This window comes from Salvelinus sp. IW2-2015, unplaced genomic scaffold (genome assembly GCF_002910315.2).
Source record: "Salvelinus sp. IW2-2015 unplaced genomic scaffold, ASM291031v2 Un_scaffold2461, whole genome shotgun sequence".
NCBI lineage: Eukaryota > Metazoa > Chordata > Actinopteri > Salmoniformes > Salmonidae > Salvelinus > Salvelinus sp. IW2-2015.
Window position 1 is genome coordinate 45727 of NW_019943779.1, and position 7499 is coordinate 53225.

Consider the following 7499-nt stretch of genomic DNA (forward strand, 5'->3'; position numbering starts at 1 on the left):
TCGTTCTGGATCCAAAGAAAGACGGTTCTGAACAAAGGACCCCTTGGAGAACATTCTGATGGAAGATCAACAAAGATAAGGACCAATTTGGGATGCTTTTCAATATATCTGTCGAACTGTGCTTATTGCTACGTTTGACTAGAATCAATGCTGCTGTGTGCTAGCTATTGTAGTAAGCTAATATACGATATATTTGTTTTCGCTGTAAACACTTCAAAAAATCGGAAATATTGGCTCTATTCACAAGATCTTTGTCTTTCATTAGCTACCACCATATATTGTTCTGAAATGTTTTATGATGTGTAATTAGTAGTTGACGTTGGTGTCTGTATTGTCTCTGCTACTCCGTGCCGATTTCTGACTGTAGCTTGATGGTAGCAGTAATGTAAAACTGATTTATAGCTAAATAATGCAAATTTTTGAACAAACATAGATTATTGTGTAACATGTTTAGGACTGTCATCTGGGTAGTTTTTTCTAGTATTTAGGTTGGTTCTAGGTTAGTTAGGTTGGCTTGTGCATGCTATTGCATCCTACTGTGTGTGAAAAATGTCTGTCTCTTTTTTATTTGGTGGTGAGCTAATCAGAAGCTGCTTTCAATTCATGGTGGCTCTGAATAAGTCTTGACGGAGACAGAGCTTGTTTTGCCAAGGAAAGTGAAAAGGACTGAGGGAAAGKAAAARGSAWAATACYTGGAAAGGAACATGGAAGAACCTCAAAGAACATTGCATTTTCAAGATCATGTAACATCAAACATAACATCAAAATGCATCTTATATTCCTGCCCTTACAGAAAAACCACATGATTTCAACTTACATTTGATTTGAAATCATGTGAAAACATGTTTTGGAACACAACGTGATCACATTTTCACATGTTTAGTTTAATGTAATCACATGTTGCTTTACATGTTATCAGATTATCTTCACATAAGATTACATGAAAACATGTTTTTGGAACACTTCCCGTGTTGTTCACATGTGAAATTCATGTGGTTTTTGCTTAAACGCCCTGCAGTTCCACACTCAAGGTTGTTAATAATGCTTTAAAATGCACATGTACGATTGTGCATGTGTAATGGGTTGAAAACTAAGTCACTAAAAACAGACACCCATTTATTATTTATCCCCCCCCCCCAATTTGTCTTAATTAATCTAAATTGTAATTTCTACATACTTTAGTGTTAGCAGTCCATCAGGCCAATAGATGGCGGTGTTGCACTGTTGAGGCAGGAGAAACAGCAAGTTCTGGCCAAGCGCTCACCATTCTGCAGAATAAGGATCAGAACTTTACAGAGATAAACTGTGTCTGTTCTTTTTACTATTACAGGTATGTAACAGAACTTCCAAGCGGTCAAATATATGCACAATATGTAATAACATGCTATTTAACAACTTTGTCAAGATATTATAACGTTAGGAAAGGTTTTGTTTTGGCTTTGTGTCGAACTGAGTGAGCGAAGAACGTGATTTACATTGAGTGAGAGTATATGTTAGCTTGATGCTAGCTGAGGTAAAAAACGATTTASSSWRKKKYYYYKRWWMWTTWKRMYYMWYSRTWKRTMMWRRMYYWTTTTGTRTWMGYWYWTTTTTTTTATAAAGAATCCATTTGTTAGGGATTTCTGAGTTSGTTTTCCATGTTATTGGTTTTGTGTAAAATTGTGCTCACTAGCTGGTAAACTGGCCGAGCACGCTCAGTCTGGTGGACTTTTAGTGCATACAGTGAGAGAGWCGATTTTCTGGAGGTGCCACTATCTTAAAGCTGAATGTATTGTTGTCAGTTTTCTATAGAGMTAGCGGTATATAGAAAAACATTCAGTTATTTATGTTTTCATATATAGGTGTTTCTATTGTATGAATGTGAAATACATTGTGGTTTTCATGTGAAACCATGCACTAAGACAGGGTTATTTGTGGAACATTTTTGAATTCTGCTTTAGGTAAAGTGCATTTATGTTGTGTAATTTAAAGTGTGCACTTGTTTGATGTGAATATTTTCAAAGTACTAACAAGAAAATAGACAATTGAACAAGAGAAAAAAAACATTCTTCAGYATAAAGAAAGCGCCAGAACTTTGCAGACGTAAACTTGTGTCCGTTCTTTTTACTATTGCAGGCCACCTCAGCTACACATGCACTCTGTCTGCACACGCATCCACGCATGCACATACACACGGACAAACARACACTAATGTTCTCTCTCTTGTGTTTGTCAGCAGTTCATCGTGGCCCTGTCATTCGCCTCCTTCACCAAAGCTCTGTCAGGGACCTACATGAAGAGTGCCATCACTCAGAGAGACACTTTGACCTGTCCAGCTCTCTCATCGGACTCATAGACGGCAGCTTTGAGATGGGTATCAACAATAACATTGAGTTGCTTGAGAGTTCATGTAGTAAAAACCAGAAACAGACTACATGATCAAATTTTTTTTGTGGTTCAATCAGAGTCTGCTCTCAATACTGTCCAGTTTTATAGTTGTTCCTATTAATTGATTGACTGGCGTTTGTCCATGACTCTACTGTCAAACCCCTAACATTGTTTTATTTGATGCTATGTTGTTGCAGCCTAGTATCCAAACTGATATGCCATTATTTTTTTTATTTTTTTATTTTTTACTGTTTATAATTTGCGATTCCTGACTACTGTAGTGTTGTGGTTTCTTGCAGGTAACCTGCTGTTCCTGGCTGTGGTCAGCCATTTTGGGGCGAAGCTGCACCAGCCCAGGCTCATTGCTATGGGCTGTTTCCACATGGCTGTAGGATCCTTCCTCCCAGGCCTGCCACACTTCTTCATGGGACGGTAAAACAACTGAAATACTGGTTAAACTTGTACTGCATTAAACTGCATTGGAGTAGAGATACTCCAATGCAGAGGATAGTTTCACTTTAGAAATYAAGAAATGTATCCAGTTGTTGATTAATCTCAGTTAATTTAGAACTAAAGTCTTGCGTAATTGGTCAGCTGCTTGATTATGTTTTGGGGCCATACATGTTAAGAGAAGGGATTAAGAGATGCTATAACTGACGTGGTAAGGTTGGACCCAGGTGCAAAGAAGAGACCAGAAGATGAAGCAGTGGTTCCAACCAGTGTCTCCATCCCTCAAGGGCCCAATTAACTGCTAAGCGCTCCCGGTTGCCTACATCGTAGTTGCCTTCCGCTGGTCGAGAACCGCTTGGAGAGAAAGGCGCATGGGTGCAGTTTCTTGTCCTCCTGATCGTAATCCTTTTCAGCCCTCTGTAATCGATGCAAGGACTGAGGTTTGGGTCAGAGAGACAAGGGATATGTTTAGACAGGCAGCCTAATTATGATATTTTTTCCACCAATTGGTCTTTTGACCAATCACATTAGATATTTTTGCATCAGCTCTTTTTCAGAGCATATCTGATTGGTCAAAAGACCAATTAATCAAAAAAAATTACTGAGTTGGGCTGCCTGTCTCAACGAAGTCATAGAAATCTGGACATGCTCCAACTGAAATGTTCCATCCTGTCAGTATTGATGTTGAATGGCATTAAATACAATTTTTTTGTTCTCTCCCATCCCCTGTAGGTTTGTTGAACATGAGTGGAAATGAAACTCCAGCACACTGGTAGCACTATAGATGTGTGAGTATAACTTTTCCAGGTGAGTTAAACCTGCCTGTGGGTGCGGTGGGGATATTCCTGGGAGGTCTACTGATGAAGAGGTATAAGCTTGGCGTTGTGTCTGGAGCCCAGCTGTCTTTCGTCACCTCCTTCATGGTCTAGCTCCTCCTCCCTCTGCAGTCTGGCACTAAGTGTGACAACGTTCAGGTGGCTGGTCTGAACATGTCCTACAACGGGTAAATATGACATCTGATTGGTTGGTTGATAAAAACAAAAGTTTTGATCAGTGGAATATGAGGGAGAGTTAGACCAAAACACACATGGGCTTGTGCCAGGGCTCCCTCTTGTGGGAATATACAGTATGGTTGTTACTGAGCCAGGTTTCGTCACTGTGCCTATGTCAATGATAGTTCAGCAACAATTATTTAAACATAATTATTACCAGCCATTTTCTCTGTCCCCCAGGTCCCCTGGTGTACGATGGCAGCCTGTAACAGAGACTGCTCCTGCTTGGCTGGGGAGTGGGACCCTGTGTGTTCAGACAACGGCATCACCTACACCTCCCCCTGCCTCGCAGGCTGCTCCAGCTTTACAGGTTACGGCAAGAACACGGTACCAATACTATTAATGTACTGAGTGTACAACACATTCACAGGGATGCTGGCCCATGTTGACTCCAATGCTTCCCACAGTTGTGTCAATTTGGCTGTATGTCTTTTGAGTGGTGGACCATTCTTGATACACACGGGAAACTGTTGAGTGTAAAAAACCCAGCGGCGTTGCAGTTCTTGACACAAACTGGTACCCCTGGCACCTACTACCATGCCCCGTTGAAAGGCACGTAAATATTTTGTCTTGCCCATTCACCCTCTATATGGCACACATACTCATACACATTCTCAATTGTCTCAAGCCTTACAATATGTTTTAAAACCTGTCTCCTCCTCTTTATCTACACTGATTTAAGTGGATTTAACTAGTGACATCCATAAGGGATTATAGCGTTAATCTGGATTCACCTGGTCAGCATATGTCATGGAAAGAGCAGGTGTTCTTAATATTTTATACACTCAGTGTAACTCATTGGCACTGAAATAAGTTATTTTCAACCATTAACTGGGGCCTTGTTGAGGCCTTATGTATGTAAGTAATTGTTGATTGACAAAGTATTATTTTGATGTATGGAAAAAATATGGTATGCAATTTCTATGTAGAGAAGGTTCTCTCTGGTAGTTGTTCAATATGACTTGTAAAATAGTAAAATAGATGTTTAATCTCAATGTGACTCCTTGTTTAAATAAAAGTTAAATAAAATTTAAAAAACATCAACACAAACACAGGATATGGGGTACACATGGTATCACATCATTACATACTAGGCCCTACTGCACCTGCATTCCAGCACCATTCCAGCATCTGGAATTGACTCAACCATTTTGATGTGGGGGATCAATACATGTGGGGGAAGAGGTGGCTGTCGAATGTATGATTTCTGATATGTACAGTTAAGTTCATTGTTGTGGGGGGGGCGTCCATGTTGTGGTCCGTACTCTGAGGTGTGTTTGAATATGAATGAGCAGGCAGTGTTGTGATGTGTCCTTATCCCCGTCCTTGCAGAGTGATCTTCCTTGTGCCTCATCACATGTCTCAGTGGCTCCTCCTTAGGAGGGAGGGGGACACCACCACGGTACAGCCCCCACACTCATCGCTATAGATCGAACTTCAGACTCCCTCCAAAACCACTGAACCCCTCAACACACCGAAAGAGATTACGGTGCACACCCTTAGAGGGAGCCGAAACAGGATAACTCTCCTCCAAACTCACAAAGACACAGAGGAGGGAGGAACTATCCAACACCCAGGAGAGAGAACGAGTGACCTCAGTCGAACACAGTCAGAAAGAGGAGTGGAAGAGCGTTAGATAGGGAGGGAGGTTACCCCAGAAGCAATTCCTCCTGTTCATGTGAGCAAGAAAGAGCAGAATGGCTTCTGATCAGCCAAATGGCAGGCAGAGGGAGAGGTCATTAGTGATTCAACACCCACAGAGAGAAAGACAACCCACACAACCTCTTGGTTGAGATGAACCACACAGGTAGGAGGGCAGGGGCCTTCAGGGCTAGCCAGTCAGCCTGCCTGCTCTGATTGTAACGGCGTTCCTCTCTCTCTTCATAGAAGAGGAGGGAGTAGTGATCGAACCAAGGCGCAGCGGGTTGTGAATACATGATGATTATATTTACAAGAACAAAACGAAACAAACTATACTTGAATAACTAACAAAATAACAAAACGAAAGTAGACAGACTTAGTACGACGAACTGACATAACACACGCAGAACGAACAAGTACTTACTACAAAACGCACGAACAAACCGAAACAATCCCGTATGGTGTAACATCGACACAGACACAGGAGACAACCACCACAAACAAACATTGTGAACAGCCTACCTAAATATGACTCTCAATCAGAGGAAACGTCAAACACCTGCCTCTAATTGAGACCATACCAGGCAACCCAAAACCAACATAGAAACAGACAACATAGAATGCCCACCAAAACTCACGTCCTGACCAACTAACACAGAAAACTAACAGAAAACAGGTCAGGAACGTGACACTGATCCTCAAGTCAATTGTATTTAAATTCATGTTCATTAAAGATTTTTATTCAAGAATTTTAAAAGTCCCATTTACTTAATGATCATTTTTCACTGTCTTCAACCCTCAAGAACCAGCGTGAGTCTGGGTCGCCCTTTTACTGGGCAACACAACTTGCATTTCGTCATTGACTTAGGCCGAAACGTTAATCGTTTAACCTTGCTTGAATAAAACAATGAATTTTTTATAGTGAGGAAGCGTTGCGCTTTTTCCTTTTCTATTGATGTTTCAAGTTTTTGGTTGCACCTTCAACTTCAAATTGGTTGAGCGCCCTTTGTTTTTTTTGATGTCAAATAATACATTTTTTACATTTAAGTAAATTATTTTAAAGCATGTCAAATTGGGATGTTTCCCAGGTATTTTACACAAACCTTACTACACACTTGGCCAAAGTTGAAAAGTTTATAGAAAAGTTCTTGAAACTTAAGTGTAACCAGAAAGAAAAGCAGAATTGAGTCCATTTATAATGCAATAATTTAATTGGTCTTATGGTTCAATCCCATTTCTGAATGTCTGATGAATAATTAATATTGTTCCCTCCTCTTCCTTGTGCAGGCGCAGCAGCACACTGCCCTCCAAAGGCCTGCAAAAAAAATCGCCGGACTGCCCCTTTCCAGCTCTGCATGGAAACATTCCAGTTGTCACGTCCTTTGGTCGACGTGTTTGGTGAAACATCCGGAATGACCACAGCAACATCCTCTGGAAAAGGGAAAAAAGAGAACAGAATGTAAACAAATGGCAAACCGTAGGTTCTAAAACACTGGCCAGTTTGAAAGGTTCTCTAAGATGCCATGAACAAAACGGCACCTGTCAAGTGCTTCTAAAGTGTTACTCACCTGCTTGGATGTTAGCTGGCAGAGTGGCGAAGACGGCCATCGTGAGGTCCCTTTCTTTCAGGTGTGACGTCCACAAACCTCCAAGAGGGGAAAGAGATGGTCTCTGCCTTGTGTAAGTGGTGATGCTTTAACCTCCAGGTGGGAGAAGCCTGGTCTTCCTCTGTATTAGGGGTGATGTCACAACCTCCAAGAGGGTAAGATGCCGGGTCTGCCTCTATTGTTTAGGGTGTGGTGTCCACAACCTCCAGTGGGAAGAAGCCTGGTCTTCCTCTGTATTAGGGGTGATGTTCCACAACCTCCAGGTGGAAGAAGTCTGGGTCTGCCTCTGTGTTTAGGGGTGATTTGTCTTTAACCTCCAGGTGGGAAAGATGCCGGTGTCTGCTTCTATGTAGGGTGGTGTCCACAACCTCCAGGTTGCGGA

General features: G+C 41.5%; 1 long non-coding RNA gene across 1 annotated transcript; it reads left to right on the forward strand.

Moving 5' to 3' along the window:
* Positions 1-1215: 1215 nt before the first annotated feature.
* Positions 1216-3206, forward strand: LOC112074012 (uncharacterized). The gene is made up of 3 exons (XR_002894658.2): positions 1216-1330; positions 2216-2353; positions 2667-3206. It is a non-coding gene; the product is annotated as an uncharacterized lncRNA (long non-coding RNA).
* The last annotated feature ends 4293 nt before the right edge of the window (positions 3207-7499 follow it).